At 40.5% G+C, this 19,503-nt stretch overlaps 1 protein-coding gene across 2 annotated transcripts in view; it reads left to right on the forward strand.

Moving 5' to 3' along the window:
• Smpx (small muscle protein X-linked) overlaps positions 1-18,478 on the forward strand; it is a 54,855-nt gene extending 36,377 nt beyond the window's left edge. The window contains exons 5-6 of one of the 2 annotated variants that reach the window (XR_011376079.1): positions 11,134-11,253; positions 18,074-18,478. The gene's annotated coding sequence lies outside the window, so the exon portion shown is untranslated. The remainder of the gene's footprint in view (positions 1-11,133; positions 11,254-18,073) is intronic. The other variant, XM_070040723.1, reaches the window with a different exon arrangement.
• Positions 18,479-19,503: the final 1,025 nt, after the last annotated feature.

The raw sequence follows: 19,503 nt of genomic DNA on the forward strand, positions 1-19,503 counted from the left end.
ATCTTAAAATGAGAAAACAGCTGGGCGCCGGTGGCTCACACCTGTAATCCTAACTACTCAGGAAGTTGAGATGTGAGAATCGTGGTTCGATGACATCCTGGGCTGAAAAGTCCCTGTGAGATTTCGATCTCTAATTATCTATCAGAAAACCAGAAATGGCACCATGGCTGAAAGTGGTAGAGTGCTAGCCTTGAGCAGAAGAGCTCAGGGATAGTGCCTAGGCCTTGAGTTCAAGCCCCATGACCAACAGACAACAGAGAGAGAGAGAGAGAGAGAGAGAGAGAGAGAGAGAGAGAGAGAGAGAGAGAGAGAGAGAGAGAGAGAGAGAGAGAGAGAGAGAGAGAGAGAGAGAGAGAGAGAGAGAGAGAGAGAAAGAGAGAGAGAGAGAGAGAATAACCTACTTCACAGGAGGAATATTCTGATCCTTATTCTAAACGGACACTTAGTAATGTTTGATGACATTTATGGTTGTCATGGCTTAGGCGGAGAACAATTAGCATGTGGAAAGTCAAGGCCAGGAATGCCGTAACCAACCCAATGCATAGCTCAACCCCACCACAAAGGCCAATAGTGCCAAGGCATTAAGATATATAATATGTAAAGAGTTCTACATATAGTAGGGCTACTGATGATAACATTAATAGTTAATAACATCAATGGTTAATAATTATTGAATATAAGTACTGGAAAGAACTTAATATAAGGATACTTACCTATTAGCAATGTAATCTGAGTCCCAGGAGCAAGTGAATTAAGATTAGTATCTATCTAAAAGTCTAGTCTTCTGCTTTTCGGTTCCCTGTTCCTGTTTTGTAGGGAAGCACAGTAATGTTCATTTTGACTATTGTCTCTGTTGATGGGTACTCATTCTGAGTCTGCTGGAGGGAGTAGGGTGATAACAGCAGAGCCAGCTGGGACTGTGTAAGCTGGCATTGATAGGCCTCCTGCCTCAAGATTTGCCTACCTGACAGCAACCACTGGGCACAGTATATCCTGGGAACAGTGGGACCTGGCAGCACTCCACTTCCAGTTCTGTGACATCATGGGAACTCAGCAACTTGGGGTCTCTTAACCACTCTGAACCAAATCTATAACAATATATAGCAATAAAAATACCAGTCCCCTTAGCTGGGCGCCCATGGCTCATGCCTGTAATCCTAGCTACTCAGGAGGCTGAGATCTGAAGATCACGGTTCAAAGCCAGCCCAGGCAGAAAAGTCCATGAGACTCTTATCTCTAATAAACCACTCAGAAAACTGAAAGTGATGCTGTGGCTCAAGTGGTAGAGCGCTAGCCTTGACCTGAAGAGCTGAGGAACAGTGCCCAGGCCCAAAGTTCAAGCCCCACAACTGACCAAAACCAGAAATACCAGTCTTAAGAGGGGTACCAAACACTGAGGTGACTCAGACAATACACCAGGTATGATCCAGAAGGTTTTTTTCTTTTTTCCTTTGCAGTACCTGCAATTCTTCTACCTTTTGCCACTTTCTTCAAAGACCAGGAATGGGTTGGTTTTGAAATGAAATACTGTGTAAGGAGTACCTCAGCATAGTTCCCTAGGCAATAGAAAGAAAGTGCACTGAAAATTAAAACTCATTAATTATCCTTACTGATTCTGAGCTCACCGAAGTGCTTGCAAGTATTCATTTGGCAGCACCTCCCTTAAAGGGCCAAAGCTTGTGTGGGATGGTGAGCTTATTTCTAACCTGCAGATGTCCTGTTTCTCCTGGAGGAGGCACTGTAGCTCCAGTTTTCAAAACCTACAGCGGTGGCCCTGGTTTCCAGAGCCCAGCAACATGATTAGCACCTGAGCACTTTCATTTTGCTTTGGAGACTTCAAGGGATTTTCTTCTTTCCCCAATTTTTAACCAGGAAATAGCTTAGAATTTCTGGTTGTTCTCCGAAGAGAATCAGTTGAAGAAACACTTGGACAGTTGAGCTGCTGTTTCCCCAATCCCAAGGAAAAGGCAAATGGGTTACATACATCATTTTCCTGAGCATTTCAGATGGGCTTGACGGCCAGAAGGAGTGACCCTACCCATGTAATAATCTTTCATACATGTGTTATGTACTATTGGATTCTGGCCTGGTGGTAGGGGAAACCCAAGAGTTGTGTCAGGCTGAACATGCAGTGGTGCCCTGGGTGTCTTCTCTATGACATCTTGTCTGAGCTATGCTCATTCGTATCCAATGTCCAATTATTAAAATCCTACAGGAGCAGTTTCTCCCTCTTTTTCTTTTGATATGCCTCACAATTGAGAGACACATGAGAGGGAACCAGGCAGACTGTTGTTAATAAATACAGATGCCAGCTAACCTGACAGTTTGGAGCCTGTGTGAAATGGCTGCTTAAAGGGCATTGTGAGTCAGACAATAAAGAAACAGAGGTTCCTTAAGAGCTTTGTGGAAGAAAACAAAATCACATCTTGTAGCCAGAGGTTAAAGATAGCAATACCATTAATATTCACAATTACTTCTGGGTTCATTCCCTTTCAAGCTGCTGGACAGTTCTGTGAGCTAGGTAGGGCAGGGATTGAATTTGCAGTTGGTTCTTAGGTGACTTTCAACTTCACATGTGCTAAAAGACTGGGGGCAAGTGGCTGGGAAGGTGGCTCAGTGGTAGAGCGCTTGCCTTGCATGTATGAGGCCCTGAGTTCGATTCCTCAGCACCACATAAGCAAAAAGAATAAAAATGCTGGAAGTGGTGCTGTGGCTCAAGTGGTAGAGTGCTAGCCTTGAGCTGAAGAGCTGAGGGACAGCGCCCAGGCCCAGAGATCAGGCCCCATGACTGGACCCCCCCCCCCAAAAAAAAAGACTGGGGACAAGTCTTGTCATCATTCTCTAGAGGAAGTGGATTTTAAGTCTATTTAGGTCTATTTGTAAAAAAAAATAGGTAAAATCCCTTTTAAGCAATAAGGTAAGATCACTGACCAGTCTGCAACTGGTGACATGGAGGGGAAATTAGTTCCAATCTACAGGGTCAAAACTGACTTGATAATGACTCTGCTTATACCCAGAAGGACTTCATTCACCAACCTGGAGAGATATCCAAGGTTAATCTACCTAACTCTACTTATAGATGCACTTAATAGAAAATGTATTCTCTCAATGTCTACCTGTATTGTTCTCTTGCTGCCTAATTAGATATTTTTTAATGTCCTGACAATCAGTCCCAGGGTCTTGCACATCCTAGGAAAGTGCTCTGCCACTGAGATACACCAAGGTTCTATTGCCTAATTTAAAAAGTCATACTTAAGTGTAATCTTTATACACATATGGAAGAAGACATTACATGCATACTACATAAGACATGTTTGTTCCAGGATTATGGAAATGAGGCAGAATCGTGCTTAATTTTAGAATAAATGGATCCAGAGAAAACTGCTCTTTGTCTCGCTCCCCATATCACCATGCTAAAGGTCAACTCTTCTGGAAAGCTCTCCATCATCACCAACAGCCAAGAAATGATGTCATGGACTCCCTGTAGAATCACATACAAAGTTCACTGCTTCTTATCTGTCAGGAGACAGAGCTTGGGCACCATTCGGAGCCAAACCCAATCCAATCCAATTATAGCCCAATTATACATTCTGTTGCCAGGAGCAAGACAAGCTACCAACTACCACCCTACCAACCCAGCTGGTATGTGATCCCCTGGCTGGCATGGGCTCCCAGTGCATAGGAGCTCAAGGTCCAGATAAGACAGAACAGTTGATAATGCTCTAGACCAGCCTAGGTAACAAAGCAAAGACATCATGATGATTCTGAAGCCTTGTCACCAGCCCCACTATTATCTTCTCATAGTGAAGTCCAGATTCAGTGTTATCTTCTTTCTCACAAGGGGGGAAAGTTCTGAAATTTGAAGATTGATAGCTAAAGCTTGTTTCTTGGCTCTGGATCAGTCTTTCATTACCTGCTACAATTCTGCAGCTTTTCCCATTGTGCATACTGGGACCACTGGCTATCTTCATCATTGCTGCGAACTTCACAGAATATGTAGGAGTTAAAACACCAAGAACCTAGAGTTAGGTAATATATATATATATATATATATATATATATATATATGTATATATGTATATATACATACATATGTGTATGTGTATATATATATGTATATATGTATATATACATACATGTATATATATATATATATATATATATATATATATATATATATATATATATATAAAGGTATCTCTACTAAAAATCAAAACAACTCCGTGAATTTTGTGTGTGAATTTTGGCAGGCACGTATCCTTCCAACCTAAGGAGTTTGTTGAAGGTTTACATTGTAGCATTGAAGAGTATCATTGTTTCTTCAGGCTGGCTTTGGATGCATGACCTGACAATTTGAGAGGCAAACTTCTTCCTATGTTTAACTGACTCATTGAGGGAAGTGAGGATAGGGCAGCACCAAGGACAGCATCCTGTGGGAGGCTGAGAAGGAAACTCCTTTTAGATAAGTCTAGAATGGTGGTCCTCAAACTTTGATGTACATTACAATCATCTAGAGGGATTGCCAAAGCTGAGATTTCTGGCCTTAATCTCCAAATGAATCTACTGAATGTAGATCTGTGGATGAGACTCAACGTTTGCATTTGTGTCCAGTTTTCTGGGGGTATTGCTCCTGGGGGTGGGGTGACCTCACTTTGAGAACCACTGACCTTGATCCAGGCATCAATCTAGTTTGTTTAGGATATTCAAAGATCCCATGACTGTCCTGCCACCCTCCCCATAGTGTTATAGATAGTATTCAAATGTAGAGGGAAAAAACCTGGCCAGATTTCTTTGTTGCAATTCAGATATATTAAGAATCAGTGATGAAGTAATTGTGAATTTTTGTTGTAGTGCTTTCAATGGTCAGACACTACTCAGAGCACCATACCTTGTGAGACTCAAATGAGTAATACATAGAAGAGCTCTATTATATAGATGAGAAAACAGAGGTACAGACCAGTCTTTCTCCACATGGCATAACTGGACAGTGTGGCAGTTGAGTCAGTTCAGGGTGGCTGAGTCTTAGTCATTATCCCGAGCTGACTGTCCATGTGACAGATAGGATAGCTCCAGGTGAGTCAAATGTGTTTTGCAAATCACAGGTACAATCTCATGTAAAGGATGAGAAATTCTCTCAATGGCACTGACTTACCTACCAGTTGCTTAACCTTGTGGATACAACATTAATTTCTATAAATGTTTATTAAGTGGTCACACTGTTACAGACCAAAGCTTGGCAAATCAGGGCCCACAGGCCAAATGTAGCCTACCACTGAGCTGTCTTTTTAAGCTTCCTGAGATTATTTTAGACTTACATGCAGTTGTAAGACATAATACAGAAAGATCTCTGGATAAAATGATTGGAAAGACAGAAGGGAAGTATTTTTTTCAATCTTGTATGAAAATACTTTTCAGAATGTCTCTGCCAGGATCCAAAGACATGCTGAGACAAAAACCTGGGTTTGATCATCTTCATTCAAGCATGCTTTTATGGATATCCAAGTAGTGGAAGTAAATCACAAAAGAGGTTCTAAATTTGAACACTTTCCAAGTACAACAGCAGATAGGAGCAAAAGATCACAGCTATGTGGCTGAACAATAGGCAGCATTATGGCTTTACTCAAATATTATGACTGAAGAACAGGAACCAGTTTTGAACAGTTAAGATGTCCAGACTTGGATATGGGGGGAGAATCATTTAATTTATATTAGTTATCTTAGTCCCAGAGCAAGACGATATAATGGTTAAAAGTCACACAGCGTAAGTTGACTCATGGCTTCTATACTGCCTAGTTATGCCATATTGGAGGAAGTCCTGTGACTGCTCTGGCCTCACTTTTCTCCCTAGTACAGTGGAGCACTTATGTGCACTACTCTTACAGAACTGACTTCATGTTAGAGTCACTTGGATTCGCCTGGGTATCAGTTCTGACTAGTTAACTCCCAGCAAAGGAGAGGCCTAGAGATTTGTATGTTTCCCTAGCTCACTGGGTGGTTCTGATATAACTGTTTCTCATATCTTCCTTTGATAAACAGACTGAAATCTTTCTTGCTTTGGAAAGTATTTCCCTGGCTGAATATTAAGGTTGTTGAAAGTCTCCAAATATGGAAACCAGCCAAGCATTCTTGGAAAGCCATACAGTGTGTATAGGGTGACTCAGCCCCGATCCACTACCTATTTAAGATAGGACTTGGGACAAGAGATATTGAGTTACTAGTTGCCATGGGAATCCAAACAATAGCCATCTGGGCTTAAAAGGGGGCAGAAGAAGGCTGGACATTGGTGACTCATGCCTACTTTCCTTTCATTTCTATGGATCCCTATCACTCACACCTTCTTATGTGTATTTGAGAAACCAAGTGTTATTTATCTTGGGAGAGATTAGAAAGATCATTTCCAAACACAAAGCCACTTTCACTAATTCTCTAACAGAAAGAGAGAGAGAGCCTTGTAAAGTACAGCATTTCCAAGCAAGAGGTAGCCTGAGCATGGGGAAAATGTTTTCTTCCCTTCTTGAAGTCATTAGGGGGAAGTCTCCAAAAAGAGCAAATCTAGTCTGGCGCTAGTGGCTCATGCCTGTAATCCTCGCTACTCAGGAGGCTGAGATCTGAATATCACTGCTTAAAGCCAGCCCCGGCAGGAAAGCCCGGGACACCCTTATCTCCAATTAACCACCAGAAAACCGGAAGTGGCACTGTGGCTCAAGTGGCAGAGTGCTCACATTGAGCTGAAGAGCTGAGGGACAGCACCCAGGCCCAGAGTTTAAGCCCCACGACTGACAAAAAAAAAAAAAAAAAAAAAAAAAAGAAATAAAAGAAAAAGAAAATCTAGAAAGGAGCCATAAATCCAGCATTTCAGGAATACATTGGAAACTGTGTTCTTCCTTCAGCTTGTTCCCATATGCAGTAGATTTCCTGCTATCTCTTGATTTCTGAGAACAAGAAAAAAAGCAGAGGATATCATTACAGTCAAACCAATGGAAGGAAAAAAGTCCTCCTCAGGGGTTGGAGTTTCATTAATTCTAGATGAAAAAGAATGATCCAGCCTCAGGAGTTCCCCAGGAAAAGCATAGGATTTTTTCTTTTACTGGAGTGCACATGTGTGTGTGCACGCCTGCACGCAGGCACACACATGCACACACACACACACACACACACACACACACACACACATAAACACACTGACGTTTTTAAACACAAAACTCAAAGGTTTTTGGTAAACATCATCAGTTCTTTTCCTTTCAGGATGCCATTTGAAATAGCCATTCTTCTGAGAAAAGAAACAAAGAAACCTCTTGTCTATTCTCTATCCTTTTTCAATCCGTTCATAAACGACAAGGCCTGTCATCTCTGATTAACTTAACCAGCCAGGAGACACAACTTTGTCCCCACCTGACCTATTTTGACTAATGGGGAAGTTCCTTTGCTCTCTGATAAGCTACCCCTGCATTCCATTTATAGCAGGGCTTTATTAATGGTTAAATCATTAGAAATAGATCGGTCTCTCGCCAGGCTTATTTCCTCTGTTCAATAAATCAAGCCATGGGATGGGAAGAACTGCCCGTTTCTACTTGATTTAAAGTCAAATTCCTCCCTGCTCACAAAATCCTTCCAAATGCATGAATTGCTTAAGTCTCATGCTCAAGTCTGGTCACATGCCAATAGTCTTGTATTTTACTGCTCCAAGTAATACTTCTGGGACCCATGGGAATATTCCTTAGCCTCTCATGGAAGTCTGATGTGAAATGCTTCAGGGAGAACCTCTCCTGCTTTTGCCAGTGGCGAAGAGCCTTGTTTTTCAATTCGCAAGCCATAGCCTTTGAACAAGCGCTGGCTTTCCCATAAGCTTGGTTTCTCTCTTGGTTTTAAGAGAACTTTCACAAACTCCATCCATTCACTGTTCTTGCGAGGTTGTGTGGCTACACCTAGAAAAGCAACCTCTGTACTTTGATCCTCAAATCATTCCAAACTTGTTTTTATTTGCCAGAACCCAGAAATCTGATTTTTTTGGGGGGGGGTCCGGTCGTGGGGCCTGAACTCTGAGCCTGGGCGCTGTCCCTCAGCTCTTCAGCTCAAGGCTAGCGCTCTACCACTGAGCCACCTTCCCAGCCCAGAAATCTTTTTTGAAAAAAGCCCCTCTCCCCAAACCCACAAAAGTGATAACGTTACTGTCTTGTTGCCCATCCTTTCAACGATTCCCCACAAACATTTCAGCCTGTAAACCCTGGCTCAGACTCACTAGGCTTTTCTCATCTTGCATTTCTGTCTACTGAGGACAATTCTTCCTCCAATCCTAGTAGATTTATCCCAATTCGTAGAAGTGTCCTAACAACTCTAGGCCTTTGAATATTCCTTTCCAATCTTTTAATTTTCTGTTCCTTGACCATTAGCTGGAGAACTCTTTCCCTTCAATCTGATCTCAGCTTAAATACTATTTACAAAAAGCCTTTGCATACTCCCTGTGTTTGTCCCAATATAGAAGCATGCATCACAGTGCAGTGGGCTAGCTGCTTTGCTGTTGTGTGCCTTTCCTTCTAGTTATTAAGTGCTGTGTCTGATGTATCCACTATGCATGCATAGAGCCTAATACATTTCCTGACATATCGGATTCACAAATAGTCAGGAATTCTGGTTTCCACCGTTAGGGCTTTGAGGAACATTTAAAAACAGAGCCACAGCCCAAAAGAAGTCAATTTCAAAAAATATCATCACAAAGGATACAAATTTTCATCTAAGAAAGACTTATAGTACATGGCAAAACACACAGTAAAATTATCTAAGATTCCTCTCTTTATCATCTCAAAGTTCATCTATCCCAGACATCTACAGACTAATCACCTCGATTTCCTTCCTTTCTTTCTTCCTTGCTACCTTCCTTCCTTCTTTCCTCCTTCCTCCTCTCCATCTTCTTTCTTTCCTTCTCTTCCTCCCTTCCTTCCTTGCTTGCTTTTTCTCTCTCTCTTTCTTTTGTCTTTATTTTTATTGTAAAATGATGTACAGGGGGGTTACACTTACATGTCAGGTAATAAGTACATTTCTTTTTTCTTTTTTGGGGGGGGGGTCCAGTTGTGGGGCCTGAACTCTGGGCCTGGGTGCTATCCCTCAGCTCTTCAGCTCAAGGCTAGCGCTCTACCACTTGAGCCACAACACCACTTCCGGCTTTTTTTCTTTTTGCTTATGTGGTGCTGAGGAATCAAACCCAGGGCCTCATGCATACAAGGCAAGTGCTCTACCACTGAGCCACCTTCCCAGCCCAAGTACATTTCTTTTTCAACAGTGTCACAGTCCCTTGAGTGCCCAAGCCTTTGCCCTTCTCTTTCCCCTATAGCTTAGACTCAATTTGCTTCCTGTAATTCTCCTTTCCACCCATCAGCACCACAAAGAGCTTGAAGCTAAGATGATAAATACTGGAAATCTTGCTAGCAAGACAGAGGAGGAAGGGCTGTGTTGGTTTATCAGCATCGTGTGGGACTTTGTCTCAGAATAATAGCAATAGAACATGCTGACTATATGGTAGGTACTGTGTTAAATGTTTTAATGTGTTTATCCTCATAACCATCATACGAACATGACACTAATATTTTCTCTCTTTTTTGCCAGTCATGGGTCTTGAACTCAGGGCTTGGGTGCTGTCCCTGAGCTTCTTTTTCCCGAGGCTAGCATTGTGCTGCTTGAGCCACAGTGCCACTTCTAGCCTTTTCTGAGTAGTTTCTTGAAGAGAAGAGTCTCACGAACTTTGCTGCCTGGGCTGGCTTTAAACTGTGATTCTCAGATCTCAGCTTCCTGAGTAGCTAGGGTTACAGGCATGGGCCACTGGCACCTGGCAACACTAGTATTTCATTATCAATCAGGAAAACATTGGTTCTCAGATCATTTGTCCAAGATGATATAGGTAGAAAGCAGTAGAGCTGGGAAGTAAAGGCTGGGCTGATCTGAAAGGGGGATTGTAAAATCAGCTCAGAGGCTCATAAGGCAAAAGATGTTAAAGCAGTTTTTCTCATACATTGATTGTAAACCATGTTGAAGCTTTAATTCACAGTCATTTATAAAGAAGCTTCAAAAATGCAGTTCCTAAGGTTGAAATAGAAAAAAAAATGTGGATAGATAACATAGTGAGCCCAGGTACAAGTGATCATTAAACTCTGTTACAAGGCAAATTTAGTGAGGTGGGTAAATTCAATCTCCCAGAAGAGGCTCTTAATCTTATTAAAGTTGATCAGAAAATCACTCATGTTTTATCAGCAGTGCTTCATAGAAGGAACCACTTATTATACCAGAGCACAAAGCACTGACTTGGCTCAGGCTTGAGAACATTTCATTCACTAGAAAGTTGTCTTCAGATCAGGATTTCTTTACCTCAGCACTTTGACCATTTGTGCTGGAGAACTCTGTCATGAGGGCTGGACAGTATCCTGGATGAATGTAAGTGGTATTCCTTCCTTCTGGTCTTAATAACAAATACTTCCCACCTAACCAAATATCTATGGGGTAGGACAATCCTTCATTCTCCAAGTGTGGTCCATGATTCAACAACCTCCCCCTCCCTCATGGGAAATTACTGGGCACACAGTCTCAGGCCCCAGCCCAGACTTCCTGAGTTGAAATCTGCAATTTAGTAAGATCACTAGGATGCTGAAATCTGCAAAGTACTTCTAAATCTGTGGTTGTCTTTTTAAACAAAAAATATTTCATTGTAAAGATGTAGACGGGGTTACGGTTACATAAGTAAGGTAATCAGTACATTTATTTTCGAACAAGGTTACCCTTTCCCTCATTTTCTTCAGCTTTTCAATTGTGGTTGCACATAAGTGTATCTGGGAAACTAGAAATACTGGTTGTAGTCCAAGAGACTTTGAGGTAATTGGTCTGGGGGCAGTTTGGGCTTTAGGATTATAAAAGAAAAATCTCTAGATGATTCTGATGCACAGCTGACTCTGAACTACTATTCTAAGTTTTTTTTAAAAAAAACACTACTATTCTGAGGTAAATGAGATTTCAAATATCCAATGGATGTTTTTTCTTCTTTGTGGTACTGGGGATTGAACTCAGGGCCTTGCTAGGTTAGAGCTCTAACACTTGAGCCACCCTCCCCCCAGTCATTTTGGTTTTAGTTGTTTGTTTTTTTTTTTTCAGATAGGCTCTTAAGCCTTTGCCTGTCTGGCTTTGGATCTGAATTCTCCTACTTCTGTCTCCCTAGTACCAGTGATGAAAGGCATGTACCACCATGCCCAGCAGAACCTTCTTATTTTATAGGTAAAGTCCTTCGGTAATGTCTTCAAGTGGTAGCATTTGGCAACAATTAGCTTAAAAATTACTGGTTTGGGGAGGGGAAAACTGAATATATTGACTTAAGCTTTCTTAATACCTCTTTAACAGCAGCTATCAAAATCAGCTCTTCAAATCCTAACAAAGAAGGTTTTCCTTAAAAATATAAGCATTAAATAGCAAGGCCTATGAACAAAAGTGCTTTGCATGAAATGTATAATTATATAAAGAGTTCATGTAAATTGGAAAGCAAAAGACTAGCATCTTAATAAATGAACCCACAATTACTCCTGTTTGTATTATTTATCTCATTTATCATTCATTATATCACAGTGTCTATAATAATTGCTAATGTGGCTGTGGCAGTTTGACTAATTGAACTCTTGTTATTGAACACTTAAATTTCTTAAAATTTTAGAGGCTTGATGGTTGCTTTTGACAAATGATTCTGATTGTATATCATAAAGTTGAAAAACATTAAATTGAACCATTGTAAGCTGGAAACTATATGTAAATAGTAAACCCAAGTCATAAAGGGACTGGGAGTACAGGTCAGTTGGTAGCATATATTCACAGTAATTAGCATGCGTGAAGCTCTGAATTCCATTCCCAGCACTTCACAAAACCCAAACACACAAATTGTTAGAAAAAAAGTCCTCAAGCTGTTCACTTATACATCATAAAGATATATAAAGACTTTTCCCATTTGCGGGGAGCTCAAGACACTTTTGGTTGAGACATCAGTCTCTTCAACTTAACACGTTGCTACCTTTAGACATTACCAAGCTCTGCTTTTGTAAGAAAATCTTGAGTCAGTATTGCCCCAATAAAATTAGTGGTCCCTTTGAAGATAAGGAGGACCATGATGTTCTGATGTTCTGAAATTTCCCATGGATGATGCCCTTCCCTCCAAGATATAACTAAGCCAATCATATTTTAAAATTGATAATCTTTAAGTAGCTGTACAAAAGGGTTACTGTTTCACATGTCAGTTTATAAGTACAATGCATCTTGATCAATATCACCCTCCTTTTTTGGTGCCAGTCGTGGGCTTGAACTCAGGGCCTGGGCTCTATCCTTGAGCTTCTTTTGCTCAAGGTTAGTGTTCTACCACTTGAGCCACAGCACCACTTCTAACTTTTTCTGACTCGTTTAGTGGAGAAAAGACTCTCCCTACTTGGTCTGGCTTCGAATTATGATGCTCAGATTTCAGCCTCCTGAGTAGCAGGGATTACAAGTGTGAGCCACCAGCATCTAGTGATATCACCTTTAAAAAAAAATCATTTGCCTCCAGCCAATCACAGTTTGTGCCTAAGCCTACAGCCTTGAATTCTGACTTACTATCCAATGCAAGAAATTCTCAATAGGATACATTAAAAAGGCTTCTTTTAAATTATTTTATTAATTTCTGAGATAGAGTATTGCTAGTAGCCCAGGCTGGACTCAAACTTACAATCCTCCTGCCTTAGCCTCCCAAATGTTGGGAGTACAGATATGTGTCCACCTACTTACTATTGTCTCAATTTCTTTGAATGACATCTGACCTAGATATGTAATTGTCCTTTCCCTGAGCATCCCTCAGATTTTCCATGTCCTGCATATACTGCTAATTCAGTACTGTATTTCAGGTGTGAAATTTGCCAAAATAAACATCTTGGTTTTTATGTTTCCTGTGTCTGCCCTGCTTCTTAATAGTTATTGGTAGAAACATTCCAATATATATTTTAGCCACCAAAAGGCTTCATGATATAGCCAACTCAATTTTAGCAGGTGTTTCATACTTTAGGAGAAAAACTGGTCTAAGTTCTTTACTTTTTGTTATATTGACTTTGTGAGTGGCTGTTTGTGATAAAAGATATTCTGGGTTTGGTGTTGCCCAAGTACAACTAAACTGTGTATGTCCTATCTTTCTGACCACAGGCATGTGATTTTCTTTATATGCCTTAATGGTAGCTTGTACAATGTCCTCACGGTGTGGTCATGATTACATGGGACAATGTGTATGGATGTGCCTTATAACTCCAGAGGCAGCCAAAAATACTACACTTTTATCACGTATGCTTCCAAATCTGAACCAGCTTGCTCTGAGTATGTGATTGGCTTGCAAATGAAACTATAGCACAATATGCTGCCTTTCTTTCTGTTCATTTTGAGTGTCACTGTGTTTATGGTGCTATGATTTAGCACCACACAGGAGGAAGTCATTGTTGTACCAACTCCTGAGCATCTGGTTAAAGGACCAAATGCAGAAAAGTGTTGAGTGGCCTTTATTTCCCACATGATGTATGTGGGGCCATGGTGACTATGAGTAACACAGCTATAAATGGGTTGTGGCAAGGCGTAAACATCACATGCTCTTCAGCTTGGACTTAGGGTGACACAAGGGAGATATTTGGTGTTCTCATCCCTGCACCAGCCAAAGTGTGTGTTGTCTAACGGTAAACTAGAGGTTGACCTTAAAAGTTTCAGTACAAAAATATGTAGGGTAGCTGGCAAGTGACTTTTCAGTCAAGGGTCTCACCTTCTACGTTATTCTTACAAATGCCCCCCACAGGAGTATAGGACACAGGAGAATAGCTGACAGTTGTTCTCTAGGTGGTAATGCAGTGTGGCCCTGGAGACTGCCCAACACACTTGCATTCCAACACCCTGACAAACAAGTGTGCTTTACAACACGGGCAATTTTAGCTCTGGATTTCTTCCCATTGATTCCTATTTCTAAATTCGATCTCTGACACAGAGCAGGGAGCCCAAGACTCTGGATGCATGATTTTTTTAAAAATTATGGTATCATTTAGGCATTTGCAGCACACAGTGAATCCTATGAGATGAAAGACAGAGATTCTGAACCTCTGGGGCTTTGCACTCCACAAAGGATCGGATCTGATCATATCCATGAGCAAAGTTCCATGTCCAGGCTTTTCAGGCTACTGGAATCTAGAAGGGAGAGAAGGAACTGGGGAGACAGGGTGATCTACATGACAGCTGCCATGCTTCTTCCATTCCTTGGTTCTGCCTCCTGCCCAACTCCTACAAAGAAGAAAGAACCAGGCTTAGTTTATAGATTGCACTAACTGTATAGAGTACATGGGGTTATGCCTGGCACAAAACTAAGCTAGAAGCCAGTGGCTCATGCCTGTAATACTAGCTACACAGGAGGCTGAGATCTGAGGATTGGAGTTTGAAGCCAATATGTGCAGGAAAAGTTTGTAAGAATCTTATCTCCAATTAACCACCAAAAAGCTGGAAGTAAAGTTGTGGCTCAAATAGTAGACTGCCAGCCTTGAGTGAAAAAACTACAATATAGCACCCAGGTCCTAAATTCAATCCCCAGTACTGGAAGAGAAAAAAACCCCCAAAGAACACTAACAGCAACAAGAGAAACCCCCGCAAAAAAAAAAAAAACAAAACAAAAAAGCAGGTGCAACCACTATCATTTTCCCTACCTCTATTACACACTACTGCCATTACTCCATCCTCCTTTTGGCCAGAGTTCTCCAGGCTTCTTTAGCTCTTAGTACGTCTGGTGAACGGGAAGGGCACAGTTCCTCTAAGGTCATAATTGCCTACATGATATTTCCTAATGGAACCACAATTTCACCTATGTTGGACAGATGTATGGTGATCAAAGTCCGTATCAAGCCTATCATATAAATAGTGACCATTTCTGGGTTGCAGATGGTGCTTCCTAGGCTGAATGTTTGTCAGACAGAAATCACACTTCACAGAATATGCTTCAGTGACAATTTGCTATGGATCATCACCCCTTTTATGCTACTCAGAGAAGCTCAAGGAATGTCTCAGCTTCAAGGGCAACTTGTCACGGACCTCATACTGAGCCAGAGAGACTGGCCATATTTGTCACCAAGCACAATGATCACAGAAGTAAGATGAATAGAGCATAACCTGGCCATTATGGGGCTGCAGCGAGGACCTAGGATACAAGTGACAGCCCAGAGAGGACATAGCAAACCAAATCAGCGCTCTTGATTTCCTACAGCTATCATCCCTTACTCATTCCTACTGCTTCATAGTAAAGAATGTGGGCTATCCTTTCAACTCAACTCCAGTTCACCTATCTCCAGTGGTTTAACTCATCAGTCTCTAGTTCCTTGCTACGTGTCAGGTACTGTGATAGGCGATGGGATGTAAAAATGAATGGGCCATGTTCATATCCTACATAAGGTTATAACCTACTGGTGGAGAGATACAGCAGGAAACATGAGAAGAAACATGAGAGAAGACAGATGATGCACACATCAAGTCATAATGGTTCAGTGCATTATATGAAGAGTCATGGATGGGTGAGATTTCAGTCAAAAGTTATGAGCAAAAAGCGGTGGGGCATGATATTCTTGTCATGTTACAAAAGCAGTTAAATATCTAGTCCAATGAACTCAGAGAGAGGATCCACAAGAGAGAATGGTTAGAGATGGGACTGGCATTGCCAATCAGGGCAAGGCTGACATTACTAGCCAATGATATTCATCTCACCTAGAAGCCCTGGGCTGGGGATGAGGTGGTATCATATTTCTTTTTGGGAACTGGTATGGACCAAAATTGTATAATTTCTTAAAACTAGGTAGAAACCTTTTAATATCTATCAACAGTTGAATAAAGAAAATGTGATATAAATGGATAACACAATACTGTGCAGCCTTGGAAAAGATGGACATTCTGTACCATGTGACAAGTTAGAGAACATCATGTAAAGTGAAATACCTAAGATCAACAAGAATGTATAGTATCCTTAAAAATGTGTTAAGTGAGTAGATCTCATATGTCCTTACTACAAGAAACAAATGACAATGAAATGGTAGAGTAATACACGAGGGTATGTTGACTATTAGTGATAGCATGTTGTTTTGTAACCTTTACTACTTTCCTATGTTTCCTTTTGGTTCAAGAACCACACAAACTGCCCTTGTTAGTAGACTAGAAGGAATCTGAGTCAGGAACTTGGGTTACAAATCCCCACTTTTCCATTTATCAGCTGTGAGGCTTCTTATAAGTCGCTTTTGCAACCTCTGTGGATTTCATCTCACAAAACTGCTGGCATCGCAGCAATGCTATAAATGTTCAATGATACATAGAGTTTTGTGATCTTTCCAGAAATCTCTACAGACATATTCAGGAAAGCAAAGCTTTCTAAAACGTCTTTGCTGTAGGCTTCTCCTCAGGGCTCACAGGCCAGACCTGGCCCCGTAGCTGATACTAACTGTAAGACAGACCGAGAAAGAATATTTGATTCACTAGCCTTTGAAGTAAAGAAAACCAAGGGTTGTGGAGAGTACTTATCCATAGTTTCTGCCCCAGCGAGAGGAGGATGCTTGTCTGTATGCTCCTCTCCCCCACCATTGGTAATGAAAAATTATAAGTGAACTGCTTCTTAGAAAAGCTTCAGCCAAGGAAAAACATACAAAGAAGAACACTAAATGTGTCAATAATGTTTTTTTAAAAAAAAATCCGCCAGTTACAAGAGTTGTGAAAACAAATGGCACTGTGTCAGCTATTGCTGCATAACAAACTACCCTCAAATGCTTCATATGAACATATATATATATATATATATATATATATATATATATATATGTTACAGGCTATGGATTTTTTTGTGCTTAGATTATCTTGGCTAGGCTCACTTACAAGTCTTCAGCTCAACTGGAAGTTATGCACTAGAGTGGCCCTGGTTGAGGCAATTTGCTGAGATGTTCTGCTCCATGTTTCTCAAGTTTCTTCTGGAATCAGAAGACTAGACTAGGCATGTCCTTGTTATAGCAATGATAGAGATATAAGCAGGTCGGCAAAAGCAGGTAATACTTCTCAAGGTATGGGCTCAAGACAGGCATACTACACTTCAGCCTCATTCTGTTAGCTGAAACAAGTCATATACCCAAGGTCTGGCAATTATAGCCCATCCAGTCACTAGGAGGAAACTACAGTTACATGGCAGTGGCAATGGATATAGAGAAGAGCTGATTGGAGGCCTGGATGAAAATTTGTCTCAGAGATGGTTTAACATTATACTTACTCCTTCATTGTATAGCCCTTCCTGATTCAGTTTTTAATTACTTACTAGACCTAAAGTTGATGATCATAGTTCACTTTATATTCATGAACTCAAGTAACTGCAAATAAAAATGGGGTATCATATGCCATTTACCCTGTATAAATCATATGAAGGTATATAAGTTGTCCCTAAAAATATCTCAGGAAGACTATGGGCTGGTGGCCTGGATCAAATGCTATAGCACCTACCTAGCAATCAATCACAAGGTCTTGAGTTTAAACTTAAGTACTATAAAAAAAACTAAGCTAGTGATGAACTTAGAGGACTCTGGATTAAGTGCAGATAGACTAATGTAGGGACACTGGATTAGTTCAGAAAGATTAATGCAGTATGATCTCACTTGTTTGTGAAATACAACAGTGTCGAACTTACACAAGCAGAGAGTAAATGGTGGTTGCTAGGGGCTTATGGAAATGGGGAAATAATGGTCAGAGGGAGCAGAATTTCAGTTAGATATGAGGAATACATTCTGGGGCTCTACTGTAAAGCATGGTACCTATAGTGAATGATAATGTATTGTATACCAGAAAATTGCTGAGAGAGAACATCTTAAATGTTCTAACTACAAAAAGAGTGTGAGTTGATAGATATGCTAATTTGCTTGATTGAATCATCTCATGAGGCATGCATATATCAAAACATCACATTGTACATGATAAATATATACAATTTCTGTTAGTCATACCTTAATAAAACTCGGGAGAAAAATTGATGGTTTCTTTGCTTTTTCTTTTGCAGGCTTGATGTGAAGAATTAAGGCAGAAGAGAATGGACTCAAATGAATACAGCTCACTAAAATTTTTATATATTTGTATGAAGCTCCCTGAATTACCTGAGACTCTAGTGGAAATGAACTGTTTGTACATTTATATCTCTTCCTTCTAGTTGGCCGCATTTGTTTATCTTTATATTTGGCACCTCGTAGAGAAAACAAGTCCATAAGTTCACCATCTGGAGGGTGTGGCTTTGAGGGGGGATCTGATGTTCTTTTTAGAGGAGGATATGACAAATGTGCAAAACAGGGATTTTCCTGAAAAGTCATCTAAGCTACTTCCCATAGTTTTTTGGTCAATATTTGGAATATATTTTAATTCTTCACCTTTCAAATCATGTCAATAAAGTTTTTATGAGTTCAAATAAATATTTGAGGAAATGTAAAATATGAATCTAGACTAAATTGATTTTCATATCTTTAGAGAGTTACATATTCTCAAAAATAGAGAGAAATAAGATGTTAGAGGCAAATTCTGTATTGTCCTAAGAGAGAGCTTTTCATTCTGAGTTACTGGGTACCATGGCGAACACTATGGCTGACTGATCATTGTATATGAACCTAAATATTGCTTTGGAGTTGGGTATTGCTGGTATTCCTTCTCCAAGGATGACTTTATGGTTAGTGCACTTTACTTTCACAGAAGGCTCAGAAATTCCCTTTACCCAGATGGAATAGAGTTCTTTATAAGACACAATAAAGGAATGCTGAGAGATTAGAACAAAATAGACAGGCTGATCATATGTTAGCTGGGCAGTGGAAAATGAAATATGTCTCCTGTTAAGATGGAGAATCTCTAGGTAAATTCAATCAATGTCCAATGCTATCATGAACCAAGAAAAATCATGCAAGTAACTGCAAAATATGAAGGCATGAGGGACTAGATTATCAAAGACCACTTTGTTTGAAAAGCAAGCATGTTCCCTGTCTGGTATGAAGAGACCTCTATATTGTCTCTGGAGCTAAATTACTTTTTTTTTGCTTTAAAGCCAGCCATTATAAAAAAACAAATCCAATGTATTTTTTGAATATCTCAAGTGTAGATAATGCTCTCAATTTTCTATTTTATAGCTTGATTTCTAGAATGAAGAAGTTGCCCTCACCTGTGACTGAACACAGACTTGGTTGATGCCTAATGAATCAATGGCTTCCTAAAGGGAGGTCCATCTGGTTGTAGGTTCCAGGCTATGGTTGATCCTGGTCATCTATGTCTAATATATACTTATGAGAAGGAAACCATCAATCAGGGCAAACCATACTAACATATACTCTGCCAGCAGATGAGGGTCTCTAAATAACTTGGCATTAGGTTTTCTCTAGCTGTCTGATTCCTGCCTAACTTGTGTGCTTGTATAGTGTTATAAGATCTACCTCAGCTGGGCACTGGTGGCTCACA

Source organism: Dipodomys merriami, unplaced genomic scaffold (assembly GCF_024711535.1).
Source record: "Dipodomys merriami isolate MVZ:Mamm:240054 unplaced genomic scaffold, mDipMer1.0.p SCAF_3, whole genome shotgun sequence".
Classification (NCBI taxonomy): domain Eukaryota; kingdom Metazoa; phylum Chordata; class Mammalia; order Rodentia; family Heteromyidae; genus Dipodomys; species Dipodomys merriami.